Source organism: Bos javanicus, chromosome 25 (genome assembly GCF_032452875.1).
Source record: "Bos javanicus breed banteng chromosome 25, ARS-OSU_banteng_1.0, whole genome shotgun sequence".
Taxonomy (NCBI): Eukaryota; Metazoa; Chordata; class Mammalia; order Artiodactyla; family Bovidae; genus Bos; species Bos javanicus.
Window position 1 is genome coordinate 30,691,695 of NC_083892.1, and position 15,301 is coordinate 30,706,995.

At 41.0% G+C, this 15,301-nt stretch overlaps 1 protein-coding gene and 1 long non-coding RNA gene across 9 annotated transcripts in view; both read right to left on the reverse strand.

Moving 5' to 3' along the window:
- AUTS2 (activator of transcription and developmental regulator AUTS2) overlaps positions 1-15,301 on the reverse strand; it is a 1,221,294-nt gene that overhangs the window by 974,172 nt on the left and 231,821 nt on the right. The window lies entirely within an intron of this gene.
- The window catches only part of LOC133238917 (uncharacterized), a 158,083-nt gene that overhangs the window by 36,288 nt on the left and 106,494 nt on the right, over positions 1-15,301 (reverse strand). The window contains exon 2 of the long non-coding RNA XR_009733675.1: positions 1-15,301. This exon is cut by the window's left edge and continues 36,288 nt beyond it; it is cut by the window's right edge and continues 76,679 nt beyond it. This is a non-coding gene — a long non-coding RNA (uncharacterized LOC133238917).

Sequence of the window (15,301 nt, forward strand, 5' to 3'; positions counted from 1 at the left end):
AATAATAAGATGTTTTAAGAATTCTGACTAGGCTTTCATCAACAGAACAGAAAGCTCTATAAACAGTTGCATGACTAAGTATCAGAAAGAATACAGAAAAGAAGTGGAATGTAGAAAAGCATGAATTTTAGGCTCGAAGACCTGTGTTCAGATTCCAGCTCTATCAATCACTACCTAAATGATCTTAGCAAATTATTTGACCTCTCTAAGCCTCTATTTCCACAGCTACAGAATAAGATAATAGTGTTTAAAAGGATGAATTCAGAAAATCAATGGAAGGGACTAAGCACAGTCCCTGGTAGTTACAAAGTGCTTAACAAATACACAACACAGCTCAGAGACTAAACAGCCACATGACCAAACCACCGCAATTCTGGGCATTTACCACATAGAAACAAAAACCTATGTCCGTACAAAATTCGTAAATAACTGTTTTAGGCAGTCTGGAATAGCCCCAAAAGGAAAATAAAAATAACTAAAATGCCCTTCATAGTTCAGTCACTCAGTCGTGTCCCACTCTTCACAACCCCATGGACTGCAGCACACCAGGCTTCCCTGTCCATCACTAACTCTTGGAGCTTGCTCAAACTCATGTCCATCGAATTGGCGATATCATCCAACCACTTCATCCTCTGCTGTCCCCTTCTCCTCCTGCCTTCAATCTCACCCAGCATCAGGGTCTTTTCAAATAAGTCAGTTCTTTGCATCAGGTGGCCAAAGTACTGGAGTTTCAGCTTCAACATTAATTCTTCCAATGAATGCGTATTCAGGACTGATTTCGTTTAGGACTGACTGGTTGGATTTCCTTGCAATCCAAGGGACTCTCAAGAGTCTTCTCCAACGCTACAGTTCAAAAGCATCAATTCTTCGCCGCTCAGCTTTCTTTATAGTCCAACTCTCAAATCCATATGTGACCACTGGAAAAACCAGAGCTTTGACTAGACGGATCTTTGTTGGTAATGTCTCTGCTTTTTAATATGCTGTCTAGGTTGGTCATAGCTTTTCTTCCAAGAAGCAAGCATCTTTTAATTTCATGGCTGCAGTCACCATCTGCAGTGATTTTGGAGCCCCCAAAACTAATGTCTGTCACTGTTTCCATTGTTTCCCCATCTATTTGCCACAAAGTGATGGGGCCAGATGCCATTATCTTAGTTTTCTGAATGTTGAGTTTTAAGACAACTTTTTCACTCTCCTCTTTCACTTTCATCAAGAGCCTCTTTAGTTCTTCTTCACTTTCTGCCATAAGAGTGGTGTCATCTGCATATCTGAGGTTATTGATATTTCTCCCAGCAATCTTGATTCCAGCTTGTGCTTCTTCCAGTTCAGCGTTTCTCATGATGTACTCTGCATATAAGTTAAATAAGCAGGGTAACAATATACAGCCTTGACATACTCCTTTCCCAATTTGGAATCAGTCTGTTGTTCCAGGTCCAATTCTAACTGTTGCTTCCTGACCTGCATACAGATTTATCAAGAGGCAGGTCAGGTGGTCTGGTATTCCCATCTCTTTCAGAATTTTCCACAGTTTGTTGTGATCCACACAGTCAAAGGCTTTGGCGTAGTCAATAAAGTAGAAGTAGATGTTTTTCTGGAACTCTCTTGTTTTGATGATCCAGGGGATGTTGGCAATTTGATCTCTGGTTCCTCTGCCTTTTCTAAATCCAGCTTGAACACCTGGAAGTTCAGGGTTCACGTACTGTTGAAGCCTGGCTTGGAGAATTTGGAGCATTACTTTGCTGGCTTATGAGATGACGGCAATTGTGCAGGAGTTTAAGCATTCTTTGGCATTGCTTTTCTTTGGGACTGGAATGAAAACTGATCTTTTCCAGTCCTGTGGCCACTGCTGATTTTTCCAAATTTGTTGGCATATTGAGTATGGGCATACTGGCTCTTCATAAGCAAATGATTAAACAAACCAAGGTGCAACCATACGATGGAATACTGCTTAGCAATAAAAAGGAGAGAACTACTGGGGATGGAGTTCAGGGCATTATGCTGAATGAAAAGAAAAACAATCTCAAAAGGTCATACCCTGTATTATTTCACTTAGATAACACAGATAGCATCTTTGAAATAATCAAATTATGGAGACTGAAAGATCCGTAGTTGCCAGGAGATACGGTGGGGGACGAGGGTCTCATTATGAAGGGGCACGACTAGGGACAGTGTGTGTGATGACAGAGTTCTGTATCTTGCTTGTTACACAAATCCACAAACATACAAGGACTGTAAACACACACTGTGCTAAGGGAAGGTTATGCTAGATCTCTTCTATACTGTCATTGCAATTTCCTTTAATCTGTAATTACTACAAAATTTAAACATGACAAAAAATAAAGAAACAGATTCAAACAACTTGTCAAAGATCACAAAATACATCACCAACAGCTCTTGAATCCTGGCTATCTGACTTCTGTCTTTTTATGTCTACCAAAAACACTGACTCTGATGCCTTCCCTCTCAAAATTACTTAATAAAGTCAATCCTGTTGGAAAGGTGGGGAGGGGAGTCCACTTCAAATACAAACATAAAAGTCAAATAAAATAAGCTAACTCAATTTTGCAGACAATTGAACATCAGTCATACTGGATATATGGTTTATCTAACGCTCCTTCCCTAGAGAGTCTTAAGAAAAAAAGAAGGGAGGGGAGAATGGACTTGTATTTCACAGAATCCTTTGAAGTGGAAGAAAAATCTAATCCAATAAATATTGCTTTGGAGATGCACATGGAGTAGCGACCGATAATGACAGGGTTTAGCCGGGGGCACTGTAATTCACATGGCTCTGCTTACAGGTGTTTCCCCAGGTACCCGGGGCTGTTACTGCCCGTGGGAGGGCACGGGCATCAGGCAGCATGCGGCATCCCCCCACTCCACCCCCTTGTTTAGTTACAAGCCCTTAAAAGAGAACAAACATTTAATTCCCTTGTAAAACAGATGAATGCTTTATAATTTACTAGCAGCTGCTGGCAGCAACACGCTCTGCTCTCATATTCCTATTAAGCAAGCTGTCGCTGATTTATTAAAAGCTCCGATACATCAAAACAAATGACTGAGACATCATTATAGTACTATTTACAACCCCTTAATGGGGTTACGGGTAGGGGCAATGCAGTACAGATTGCAATTGGCTTCTTTTCTATCAGAAGGAACTGCTTCCCTTGAACAGGAGCTACCACCCTCAGGTGAAAAGACCCAACCGTGTAAGGTAAGAAGGGGGCAGGAGCTCATGCCTGTGAGGGAATCAAGGCCAACTGTGGCTTACAGCAAACCACTGGACCCAAGACAAGACTCTAACAGTCCTTAAAGGCTTATAGTAGGACGTGGTACAGATGGCTGCTCTCTCAATCCGGTGCCTCATTTTCTCTCTCTACAGAATCAGAAGCTTCCCCCAACTCCTTCCCCATTTCTGTTCTCCAAAATAAATCTAGTAGGAGGAGGCAGTCCTTGGAGGAAACTGAGCAAAGAAATTGGGAAGAGGCTCACATGGTACTTGAGTGGGAAGAAGGCAGAAGAGAGCCGTTTTTCAGACACTAGAGATGAAGGGCTGGGTCAGGGCTTGGCAACGTCAGAGCCCTCTAGATTCCTTTCTCTGTCTTCATCCCTCACCTGTTGGTCACTCCTTGCTCTTGTGCTCAAGTGTCTTTTGCTCAGCTTTCTAACCTTGCCTCCCCTAGCAAAACAGGATCTGAGCAAAGGCCTGATTCTAATCTTTTACTCCCTTCTATCTAAGTTACTTCACAGGTGTCCCCAGTCCTAGTGGCACCAACCACTGAACAACAGCCAATCTGAAGAAGGGAAAAAACTGGGGCTCTAAAGTGTGACAGAAAGAGGAAGGCCAAGTACAGGTGCTTGAGGCACCAGACATGTCCTGGTGCTGAGGCTCAAAGATGTGCCCTGCTTTACTGGCAAAGCAAGAGCCAACTAGGTGCTATGCTCTGAACTCATCACGCTTACAATGAAATGCATCTTTCACCATGACCTGCAAGGAATGATGGAACTTGCTGGAGCCCAACTTTACCACCTGGCTGTGTCAACTCCTCAAAGGCAAGACACTAGGTCTCAATCCCCTCTAGAACCCCAATATTCAGTCTGATACCTCAGAAACTGTCAGTCAAGAATTAAAGAATGAATGAATACACAAACGAATGAACAAATAAACCCTTGACCTATGGGTCTGGTACTGTATGACATCTCTACACAGGACATTCTAGTAAGTCAATTTGAATGATATTTCAAAGCAACCATATAAGAAGGGAGTGAGTATGGGGATAATTAGGGGAAGAGCAAGAAACAAAAGTGACTTAAGTTTCATTGCAAAGTTAAGAACTTGAGCTTTCCACCCAGTCCTGCCTTGACCACCAGCTAACTATATAATGTTGCTCAAATTACTTACCTTAATTCCATATTGCTCCCTCAACTGTAAAAGAAGAGTTAATAAAGTCTAAGTCAGAAAGCTGCTGTGGAGATTAAATGAAACAATACCTGTAAAGCACTTAGCATAGTACCTGGCACATGGTGAGAGCCCAAACTATGTTGATATAGTATTTATTATCAATATCATGGATTCTGGGCCCACTGCCAGGTACAAAATTAAGGGGAAAGAAATTGACAAAAGGAAGAAGGTGCAAAGAAAATCCAGTTCCCCAAGTCTCCACAAAGTCACCTTCTAAATTCTGTTTTTTAGAAGTTGCAGCTGACTACAAACCTAATAAAATTCACAGAGTAATGAGTTGCCAAAAAGGCTAATGTGATCATGGCTTCCATTAAGAGAGTTGCATGATTCCGAATAATCACAGAGAGATCAGCCATGTTTTCCCTCTGCACTCTCAGACCACACAGGACAGTGGCACTTTGAGAGGAACAGTGTGCCTGTAAGCAAAACATCTGCAGAACATACTGACGAAAGTCACTGACCAAAAAAAAATTATGTCCAAACAAACTTGAAAGAAATCATAAAACAGTAGTGAGAAGGGAGGAAAGTGGTTATTTGTTCTAAGCAATCATTCTGTCATGAGGCAACAAACACTCGGAAGGGTGAAGCTGTGCGCTGTGAGCCTGTTACAAACAGGAATTGTATGTTATTTTGATCTCAAGTGCCCATCCAGAACTGAACCGTCCACAGTTAGGGCCAGAACCACAACCAGACCCCCTGAACCCCAGCAGCTGTGTCATCTACACCAGCACTGTCTCTGATCATCTCGGTAGAAAGTGGAGGTCGCAGTACACAGGAGAACGAACACGGGAGATCTGGACCAACTCGGCTCACTGTCCAGGGTCAGCCCTGATCCATCTATGTGGTGCTAGTTCACCAACATGGCTAGAGAACTGGACCCTGCCTTCATCTGTGAACCCTCCTTCCTGCTGTGACATCTCTAGGAGAAGCTGAATGTTCACCTTCCTCTTCCAGACTACTTCTGAACCACGTCACTGTGCCACTTATAAACCAAGGAAAACACGCAAGGGAAACAGGCAGGTGTGTACCTGCCCTTCACTCCAAAACTCACGCAAGAGTACCAGTGTGACAGACAACACCCACTTCCCTTTCTTCTTTGCAGATAATAGAGCTCTGAGTTTATAAGGGAGGCAATATGCCCAGGGAATCAAGCAGGAGTGCTCTAAAGCCAATCACGGTTATTTGTCATTCTCCTTACAAGTGTTCTCCTTAGTAGTGGGAGTGGGAGACTGATAACGTGACTGAAGTCCAGTCAACGAGATGTATGGGCAAGTCTTTGTGCAGGCTTTTGAGGAAAATTTCCTCCCTGTTAAGAGAGGAACATGAACCCAAAAGATTCTTTGGCTGGTGCATCCTTCCTCCTTTCTTTCCAATGTTGTGAAGACATTGCTCTTGGAACCATGGCAGCCCTCTTAGAACCAGGAGGTCACAAGGCTAAAGTGAAATCTAACACGCTGAATGGTAAAGGGAAATGAAGCATAACCAGAGCCTGGATCTTTGAGTCTTTGAATCAACCCTGGGACCTCCTGAATTCTCTTTGTCAAGCCACTTCATTGCTTGAACATTTCCATTATTTACAACTGAAAGCATCCACTTTTTTGCCTATTCTCACAATCCCAATATATCTATTTCACAGGATGGGCAAAATGAGATTCTAGAGACTTACATAATTTTACAAGACCGAATGAGCCCACATGCGCAGAGTATGGTGTTGGGAAGTATGTAACACAATTCAGGGTCAAATGGAAGAGGAGTAGGGGAGCTAAGATTCCCACATGCTGGGGCTAAGATCTACCCACAAGACTAAAGCAATTCAAACATTCCAGCATGCTCTAACAAACATCAGATCTGGAGGGCTAAGGTCCCAGGGGTACAGCCTGTGTTCTTGAAAAACCCTGAGTGTTTCACTTAGTCAAATATTATGCTTCTGCTTTTTAAATATTTCCATTTAAATGTAGATTTTGACCTTCTCATCAATGAAATATTAATATGAGTATAAAATATATATTACTCATCACCTGAGACAGGGTCTCTTTCCAGTGTCTGTCACGTTTCCTCTCCACTGTCTCGGGATAAGTTTTGAAAACCATGACAGTTGTATCTGTAGAGCTCATCTCTCCCAAATGCCTCAATGAATGACCAAAACTTAGAAGATCACATCCTTCTCAGGTGAATTTTGGATTTGTTTGTGTGTGTCTGTGCCTGTTTAATTTCTTTCATTCAGTTATCAGTTCAGACTGGTTTCCTTATACCAATAGTCATTTAGGGCTGGGTGGGAAAAATGAAAACTTTCTCAAGCAATCCAATGCAAAGAAAAGGCTAATTTAATTTGAAATATCTCCTTTCCTAAATAAGTAGCTATATTAAGATGAACTGTGGTTTCTATTTCTTTCTAATAGCTGCAGTCTATTAAGCAGAATGGAAGGTTTTCTTTTAATCACAAATTGTTCTACCCATTCAGTTTTATCATCATCATTATTCAATCAACCAAATGATGACTAGCAAAACAAGCAGAGCAACAGAGATTAGCCAATATGTGAATTTTCCCCTATTTATTTCTTCATGCTCAATAACTAACCACTCTAATATGATACAGAGATAAAATTTAATAAACCACTAGCAAAGCAAAACTCTCTCTAGCATTGACTGATGGGAATAAAAAGGAAGATTGATGGAAGTATAAAAGGAAGATTGTGCTCAAGTGCTGAAAGACCTAGGTTGAGATCTTATACTTGCTTGGTTGTGGGCCTACTTGCAAATTACTCCAATTCTCTGAATCTGTTTCCCCTTGTATAAAATGGACACACATGTTCACTCTGCAGTTCTGCAATACTGATTATCATTTAAAGCAAGCCTCAGAAGGCTTCTTCACTGATAAAGGAAACATCTTAGAACTAGCCCTGTGGAAATCCAAAATACTAACATTCCACCTGTTACTTAAAAACTAGGTCAGCCAGCAAACACCACAGTCTGCATCATCATTCACCTTCATTCTTTTATTCATCTACATGACACTGTCATTCAACCATTTACTGCACACCTACTAGGCACCACATCAAGTACTTAGCGTTAGACAATGCAGACATGTTTCCTGCACTCATGGGATTTATAGTTTCTCCAACAGACTCCTCAATTTTTATTTGTGCACACCTGTTAAGAACTCTGTCCTAGGAACAAGCCCCTAAGCAGCATCTCCCCAAATTCTCACTACTCTCCATTCCAGTATGAATGTCCTCCACTGAGTCCTGAGATCAGGGAAGCCCATTTCTTTTGTTGTTGTTGTTCAGTCATTAAGTCATGTCCAACTCTTTGTGACCCCATGGACTGCAGCACACCAGACTCTGTCCTCCTCTATCTCCCAAAGTTTGCTCAAATTCACGTCCATTGAGTTGGTGATGCTCTCTAACCATCTCATCCTATGCCACCCCCTTCTCCTTCTGCCTTCAGTCTTTCTCAGCATCAGGAGCTTTTCCAATGAGTTGGTTCTTATCTTTTGTTTGACCCTTAAAGACAGCAGAGGGCCAGTCATTTCCTGCCATTTATCTATTTTCAGTGATGCACTTTTGAGGCAAAACACCAGAATCCAGTCCATTGGACCACAAGCCCAAACACTTAACTTTAGGTTCACTGACTAAAAGTGTGGTCTCAGTGAAAGCATAGCAAACACACACAAATAGGTAAAATAAGAGCCCAAGTTCAGTCATTTCCGACTCCTTGAGACCCCATGGACTATAGTCCAGCAGGCTCCTCTGTCCATGGAATTCTCCAGGCAAGAATACTGGAGTGGGTTGCCATTTTCCTCCTCCAGGGGATCTTCCCAACCCAGGGACTGAACCTATGTCTCCTGCGTCTCCTGCATTGGCAGGTAGATTCTTTACCACTAGCACTACCTGGTAAGTCCACAATAAGGGCTACTCATTGGTATTACCAATGGTTTAGAGTTGGAGAGTTTGACCAAACTAAACTACTTTTGAAATTTTTCCTTTGAAATTTCCAACAGCATCATAAGACCACAAAAGGGGGCAAAAAACATCTCACCACCTCGTCACAGACTTCTGTGATCAAAAATGAATCATCTATTTAAATAACTCACTTTGTAACATCAGAATAAGCTATAGAAAACTTTGGATGTTTATAAAAACTAACTCAATCTGAGGTTCTGACGGAAATTCTTAAAAGAGGATGCTTTGAACAATAACATGCTCAATGGATGCACAGTGTTCTAAGGTATTTCTGAAGGCAACCAAACTAACTGGGACATGCTCATCTGATTGCATGCTGGTTACAAAACCACCACTTCATTCACTTCTTCACAAGCATGTCTTTAAATCCATTGAATTCTCTCCAAAGTAAAGCATAATACTGAGACAATACGAGATTTGTAGATAGGTATTCTTAAATATCATCTAGGTTTCTAGACAAGAAGAGCAGACTCATTAGAAAAGACTCTGATGCTGGCAAAGATTGAAGGCAGGAGGAGAAGGGGATGACAGGAGATGAGATGGCTGAATAACATCACTGACTCAATGGACATGAGTTTGAGCAAGCTCCAGGAGATGGTGAAGGACAGGGAAGCCTGGCACGCTGTGTAGTCCATGGGGTTGCAAAGAGTCGGACACGACTGAGTGACTGAACAACAACAGGTTTCTAGATAATAAATGCTAGATAATGCATTATAGATGAGCTATAAATTTTGGAAATGACATGTAAAATTTTTAGGGAATCCATAGCTTTCATGAGTCTAGTTATCATCCAAAAGCTTCTGTCTCACTGTTTCTATGCTGAATCAGTAATATTAAACTAAGGTATTTAATGCTTATAGTCACCAACATCATCAGAGAAACTAATATTTATTGAGTGTTTAGTTTGTATAAGGCACTGATATGCTACACACTACAGCAATGTGTTTCATATGCCAAATACATCACTGAATAACCTCAACAACACTTCATAGTATTATTACTACAGTAAATTGACAGATACGAACCCTGAACACAGTAAGAAATTTACTCCAGGCCATACCATTTTCAACTGACACAGTCAGTTGTCTGAATAAGGGCAGCCCATTTTTGTTGTCTGAGAAAATTTTCAAATGTACTGACAATATGAAATGAACACATATGCCTATTATTTCAATTCAAAGTTGCTAGTATTTTGTCAAATTTTCTTAATCTACACACTCACTTTAATTTCTCATGGAACCATATGAAAGCAATTTATAGATATAACAATTTCATACTGAAAAATTAAGCAGCTGCTAAGAATAAAGCTATTCTTCTAATACAATGAAAATACCATTATCACACCTAAGACAGTGACACTAAACTCTTAATATGATCTGATACCAGTCTATATTCAAATTTCCACAACTGCCCTTAAATATCTTTTATAGCAATTATTATTTTCAAGCCAGGTCCAATCAATGTTTATACACTGTATTTGGCTAACGTGTCCCTTAGTCTCCTCTAATATAGGATAATGCCCACAACGCAATATTTTCATGTGATTTTGTTAAAAATAAACCAGACAGACCAGTTATCTTAAGAATGTCCAACATTTTAAATGTGTCTTGATTGTTTCACCATAATGTCAATTAATTTGATTCTCTATCCCCTGTGTTTTCTGGTAAACCTGATTAGATGAAGGTTAAATGTTTTTTGCAAAACTCTTCCTTGGCGATGCTGTGTACTTTCTGTTACATGATATCAGGAGGCTACCCTACCATGAATGATGCTGAGTTTGACCACAGAGTTCAGGTGATGACTACCACTATAGAGAGACACTTTCCCCTTTGTAAAGGATCTGTGAAGTATTCTTCAGGCTGTGAGACCATTCCGTTCCCCAATATCCTTTCCCTTAATGGTTTTTCCTTCCATTGATGACCTTTGCCTGAATCAACTATTTTACTATTGTAGGTGCTGATATTCTAATTTTATGTTTTCATCTACATTTTATTTCCTAGTATCCTTCTGTAACCTGGAGATGGAAATGGCAAGCCATTCCAGTATTCTTGCCTGGAGAATTCCATGGATGGAGGAGCCTGGTGGGCTTACAGTCCATGGGGTCACAAGAGTCGGACACGACTGAGTGATTAAGCAGAGTAGATCCTTCTGTAAAGAACAACTTTTCCTTATCAATCATAGAAGAACCACGGTTTCTCACTACAAGCAAAGCAAATGCCTATTTTTTTCCTTTAATTTGTAATTTTCAGAATGAGGACTTTGCATAACAGTCATTTCTAATGATGTCAAGAGTTTCTTTCTCTCTGTCTCTCATTAGTATGAATTCATGGATTTTTATTTACATCCAACTGCAGTCATTCTTTTTGATGTCCAAAGTGTCTGAAATCTGACCAATGGGAAAACCTTTCAAACTGTGGAGTCCAGTGCTCTCAACCACCACACTCATTACAATGAGGAGAGCTCAACAAAACTACATTTATTTGCTTAATGTTAACATCCTGTGGGCTTCACAATGCTTCTCCTAGTAGAGCACTTAAGAAGTGTGCATTTTTATGAAGTACTTCCTCTACAGATATCAGACATTTTGCATTAGTACTAAACAAATGAAACAGCTATCAATAAGCTCAAGGCTTGACGAGAATCTTAATTTTGTTTCAGAGCTTAATCTGAACAAAAGCAACAGACACTAATAACACGTATAACTTAACTCTGGGAGATGTCTTTGGAACACAAGGGCATTTCTTTACTTCTGCTCAACAGTCCTCCTTTAGTATCAGCCTTACTCACTGACACACACTCAAAGTATATTATAGTGATCAACTAAAACTAGCAACAATTGAGACTATTTAAATTGGGCAGAGGGGAAACAGTTACTTGAGCAGTGCTTTCAAAAACACCCAATACTGGACCAACCCAGAGGTTTCAACTCTGTATGTCTGGGGTGGAACCTGAGAACTCGCATTTCTAACAAGTACCTGACTGATGCTAAAGCTGTTGGTCCAAGGATCACACTCTGGGAACCACAGGTGTAGACTGATTCCTATTTCTTACTCCCATCTTTCTATCTCCCAATCTTCCCTCTACCTTCATCAAGCTCCTGAGCTCTATACACTTCACCCTCTTGTTACAACTTTCTTCACCAAAACACACACACACACACACAACAAATACAAGTTGGTGACTACTAGACCACTAGCAAGCCGATAATAAATCGACCTGAGACCTTGAAGTGATTCTCCTGGCTTGAGGCCTACTTTTCCTGAGTACTCAATACTCTCATGCTACTTTTTGCCCACAAGTATCTTTACAAAGGAAGAAATTGTTTAATCTGGAAGAAAACAGGTAAAAAAAAAAAAAAAACTTTGGCTTTTCCATAACACTCAAAATGGGTATAAGCCTCAGATTGATGCCATTTTTTAAAAACAAAACTATAGGGTTGGTCAAAAAGTTAAGTCAGATTTTTCATACCATCTTATGGAAAAACTTGAACCAACATTTCTTTTTAATTGGAGAATAATTACTTTACCATATTGTGGTGGTATCTGCCATACATCAACAGGCATCAGCCGCAGGTACACGTGTGCCCCCATCATGAACCCCCTCCACCTCCCTCCTCATCCCATCCCTCTGGGTTGTCCCAGAGCACTGGCTTTGAGTGCCGTGCTTCATGCACTGAACTTGCACTGGTCATCTATTTCACATATGGTAATATACATGTTTCAATGCTATTCTCTCATATCATCCCACCCTCACCTTCTCCCACATAGTCCAATAGTCTCTTCTTTACATCTGTGTCTCTTCTGCTGCCTTACTAGGTTTGTGGATCAAAAGAATTTTTTGACCAACCCATTGGAATCCCAACTAAACCAGCTTTCATTCCTTTATTCCACTTCTTGGAAACAGACAAAAAGAAAGTTGTGCTACAGAAGACATTCTGGGGTCTAGTCCTAGTAACCTATTTGATCTCTCATCTATGTCTGTAGTCTGAAACTAAGAAGTAATTAGAAAAATTCAACCATCATTTATTGCAACTACTGCTAAGCAGTGCTCAGCACTGCAGACAGAGAGAAGACTAGGTCACAGTCTTTAGTGAGTGAGACACAGTCAGAATCAACCACATAACTGTAACACAAATCATGTTCAGAATGATGACCCTGGGGCACTATACAATGTCCAAGCAGAGATGGGCAGTAAAGATTAGCAACTCACTGACCATGGGATATGCACATCAGAATGCTGACTCCAACCCAAAGATTTTCAGCAGGTGAGAGGGTTATGTCCTCTTCAGAATCTCAGGAAGGCCTTTTTCCAACAATTCCTGATTCCGATTCCTCCCAGAGACCCTGCAAACCTGTAATAATGCAGCTACAAAAATTTCAGCATTTGCTTCCAGTGGAGACATAAACAGAGATAATGGGACAGATCTGACCAGAGATATCTGTCCCATCCCTGTTATAATTTTAATTGTGGCTAAAAAAAAAATTTAATCTGAAGCTCATGTCCCTAACTAAAGCTAGGATTTTAAAAGTCTGCCCCATGTGGGTTTCTGAGACGCCACAGGAAGGGCTAAATAAATGGAACACACGGTTAATGCCTTCTCCAACCCCACTTTACCCACAACAGCTGGGTTTCTGCTTTTATATTTGGTTATGCTATCCAGTAATATCTTTATTTAAGGAAGGGGTCCACAGCTAAAAGAATTTTACAAATCACTGATATAGTTCAGTCATCAAAAGAGCAGGATTTAAAACTAAGATGATTTCTGAGTAGTTTCATGACTTGGGACAAGTCATATAAAGCTACTGTGTGAAGACTGAGATCAAAGGTTCTGACAGAGCCTTTTTATAGCCTGGGTAAAACTTTTAGCTTCATCACTTGCCAGCTGTGTGACTTGGACAAACGATTGAACCTCTCTGTGCCTCATCTGTAAAATGGAGATAATAAAAATGCCTGTGTCATAAAATCATTTTAAGGACCAAATGAGGTAATGCATAAAGCATCTTGAAGAGTGTCTGGCTTAAAAACCGTTCCTGCTCTCACTGCTACTGCCGTATCACCACCACCATCACCCTTTTAGATCTGTTTCTTCATCTGTGAAATGAAGATCATTGGTACATGATCTCTTAAGAATCATCCCAAATTCTGAGCTACAAATTCCTCAAACATCACATCAACTCCAAGCAGTGGCCCCCACCCCAAGTTCTGTCAAATGCACAACATACCAAAGCTTGATCAGAATATGGGAGTACATATCTATGTTCTCCAGGTGTCACATACCCGTGCCCACTTCAACATTTATCCATATCAACATGCTTCATGAAACAAGGCAAACCTTGCCACCAAGAGAGGAAAGCAAAAGAGAAAATCTAGTCCAGGCCCTAGATGCAGAGATCCTCAGCATAACTAGCATAAGAGAAGCCACACATCCCATGGAGGTTGGTTTGCAAGTTTCTATTTTATGCCAGATTTAACCAGTCAAAGTTAAATGGAAAACATGTGTAGTATTAATAAAAGGCTCAATGTCTCTTAATTTCTTATGCTAAAGTACAATCAATGATGCCAGAGAGAGCTGAGAGCTTTTAAAATACACCATGTGGTCCCTTAACAAACTTGATGCCTCTTGAGGAACACTTCTCGGCTGGTGTCCCTAGTAAATAAGCAAGAACAGGCAGCAAATTGCTACATGCGATAAGCAAGCCCCCATTTCCCTCTCTGACACAAATGGCTCGGCAGTGACTCACGGCTCAACCAGGAGGCAGGGAGAGGAGAGGCAGGCAATTGCACACTCCTCTCAGTGGGGCACTTAGGGGGAAAATGAAGCAGGAAGCAGCTGGAATCATCTTGGGCCTCCAGAGTAGCATAAAGAGAACAAAAGGTAACTAGGAGAGAGGCATCTAGATTCAAAGCCTGGCCCTACCAAGTTCTAGCTGGATAACCTTGGGCAAATTAACCTCTCTGAGCATCTGCAAAGTAGAGAAAACTGCTCCTCTCTTCAAAGGGTTGCTACACAGAACAAAGGATGAATGACAGATAGAGACAGCCATCATCACCAACGGCTTCCCGGCTGTCAAGACGATCACACCATCCAAGTGCATTATTGTCATGGGATCCTCGTAACAACTCTCTGAACCTGGATTATTATCATCCCCATTTTCAGATGAGAAAAAACTGAGCTCTGTAGGTTCTCTTAGCCATCATTCCAGGTCAGGTGCTGACCCCACACTGTTTCTTTTCATGATGCCTCCCTTAACAACCCCAAGCATGGTCAAGGTCTCTTGGGTGCATCTCAAGGGGTTCCATCAAAGCAACCATCACACTCCAAGAGCAGTGAGACCTAACATTCACTGTGCACCTCTCACTGGTTCTCTGGTCTGCTTCCCCCACTATACATGTCCAAAGCAGGAACTGTAGGGATCACCCTTAAAAATGTAGTCCACCTTCACCATCAGGCATGCCTGTCAATGCTACTTTCTCACTCTGACCCGCCTGCCCTTCCCCTGCTGCGTCTACCAGACCATTCTCTACACCTGCATCTCCATGTTTTCTCTGTAAATAGGTTCATCAGTACTATTTTTCTAGTCTCCATATATATGCATTAATATACGATATTTCTCTCTTTTGGACTTACTTCACTCTCAATACATCTTTGAAATAAGGAGTGAATACTAATGTAATTATCGTAAATTTTTAAAAAATTTTTTCTAGGAATACACACATTTAGATGAACTGACACAGAATTCATGTGTGCAGAGAGTGAATGCAAGTTTCCTGAGCACCTAGGGCAAAGCCCTTTGTCACGGCCCCAAAGGAGCTCAGTCTGATAATTTGCCCTCAATGGGTGTAAACTGCAGTGATTTAACCCCACAAGAATCCACCTCATCCA